Source organism: Etheostoma spectabile, unplaced genomic scaffold, assembly GCF_008692095.1.
Source record: "Etheostoma spectabile isolate EspeVRDwgs_2016 unplaced genomic scaffold, UIUC_Espe_1.0 scaffold383, whole genome shotgun sequence".
Lineage (NCBI taxonomy): Eukaryota > Metazoa > Chordata > Actinopteri > Perciformes > Percidae > Etheostoma > Etheostoma spectabile.
Window position 1 is genome coordinate 145,274 of NW_022605597.1, and position 210 is coordinate 145,483.

General features: G+C 42.4%; 1 protein-coding gene across 1 annotated transcript in view; it reads right to left on the reverse strand.

The window, feature by feature from the left end:
* The window catches only part of dus2 (dihydrouridine synthase 2), a 42,493-nt gene that overhangs the window by 31,949 nt on the left and 10,334 nt on the right, over positions 1–210 (reverse strand). The window lies entirely within an intron of this gene.

Below are 210 nucleotides of genomic sequence, written 5' to 3' on the forward strand. Positions count from 1 at the left end.
AACTCTTGTTATGAATTGATACTATAAATAAAATTGAATTGAACACGAGGGCAACACGAGGGCAACATGAGGACAATATGAGGACAACATGAGGACAACACGAAGACAACACGAGGACAACATGAGGGCAACATGAGGGCAACAGGAGGACAATATGAGGACAATATGAGGACAACATGAGGACAACACGAAGACAACACGAAGACAACA